This window comes from Ahaetulla prasina, chromosome 2 (assembly GCF_028640845.1).
Source record: "Ahaetulla prasina isolate Xishuangbanna chromosome 2, ASM2864084v1, whole genome shotgun sequence".
NCBI classification, from domain to species: Eukaryota; Metazoa; Chordata; class Lepidosauria; order Squamata; family Colubridae; genus Ahaetulla; species Ahaetulla prasina.
Window position 1 is genome coordinate 221,921,917 of NC_080540.1, and position 1,283 is coordinate 221,923,199.

Below are 1,283 nucleotides of genomic sequence, written 5' to 3' on the forward strand. Positions count from 1 at the left end.
GTTACCAAGGTTGGAGGTCCCTGCATGTCCAATGTCCATGCAATTTTATTTATTTTTATTAACTTCATATGCCATCCATCTCACTGCCAAGCGGCTCTTTAGAGTTAGAGTTGTCTTTCTAATGTCAAAAAAGAACAAAAGGCTGGAACCAAATGATAATAACTTAATTTGCTTCCACTAAAGGAGAATATTTGTAGCTCAGGGTTGAAATGAGGGGTCCTTGGTGCTCTCTGAACTTGGATGGTTTGTTGCAGGTGTTTCATCAGCCAAACTACATAGCATCTTCAGTACTCTCATTAATTTGCTTCCTTATTTCCCGGGGGTTTTCCTCCAAATCCATTTTTATTTTTGCCCTTTTTATTTCATGCAAGGATTTTATTTATTTTTATATCACTGCCCACCTTGGATGGCACACACACAATTAATGGAACAAATACCAAATTATCAAAATCATTAAGAACAAAATGTTGTCTATAGGTTTAATCCTGTAGTATTTATTAAAGTGTTCACCTTCTAACCTATTATTTAAAATAGTTTTAAAATAGCCAGAAGAATAACATTCCTTACCTACTTTTTTTCTATTTAGGGTTTGTTATTAAACAGTAAATAGTTTTTCTCAGTCATCAATGTTATGTTTTTCTTAAAACTATAAAGTTGCAATGTTTTTGTTTCAATTTCATTTTTTTCTTAGGCTACTCATAGGGTCAAACCTGTTCTTAATATAACGCTCTGCATATTTTTTATGCTCCTAGGAAAGCCTTAACAATTTGGCTCCCTTCCTTATTGCTTATAAAAGAGAAAACAACAACAGGGAAATGAAGTCAGTCTCGTTTGGAGCCGAGGAAATATTCAGACAATATCTTTGCATATACTTTTGCCAGTAGATGGTGCTAAACGCGTAGACGTCATCATTTAGTCTACATGAGAAAAAAAGCCACAGGGCTTTCAGCTCCAGAGTAGCTCGCCGTGATCGTATAGTGGTTAGTACTCTGCGTTGTGGCCGCAGCAACCTCGGTTCGAATCCGAGTCACGGCAAACGAGGAGGAGCAAGTTTTTAATCATAAACCCCTTCTCTTGTCCTAGGTAAGAGTTTCCTAATTTTAAAAAGTTATTAAAAGAAAGAAAGTTATAAAAACTATTCTCTGGAATGTGGTTATGAAGCAGGGTGAGGCCACCCATATCCTCTTACTGCCTACTTAAAGTTACAAAATAGCCCCAGTTCTCCAAATATTCAGTCAGATTATTTATTATTCATGTGTAAAATAATTGCTGATTTAAAAAAA

At 35.5% G+C, this 1,283-nt stretch overlaps 1 non-coding gene across 1 annotated transcript; it reads left to right on the forward strand.

The window, feature by feature from the left end:
- Positions 1–963: 963 nt before the first annotated feature.
- TRNAH-GUG (transfer RNA histidin (anticodon GUG)) lies at positions 964–1,035 on the forward strand. Its single transcript has one exon. It is a non-coding gene; the product is annotated as a tRNA-His (tRNA).
- Positions 1,036–1,283: the final 248 nt, after the last annotated feature.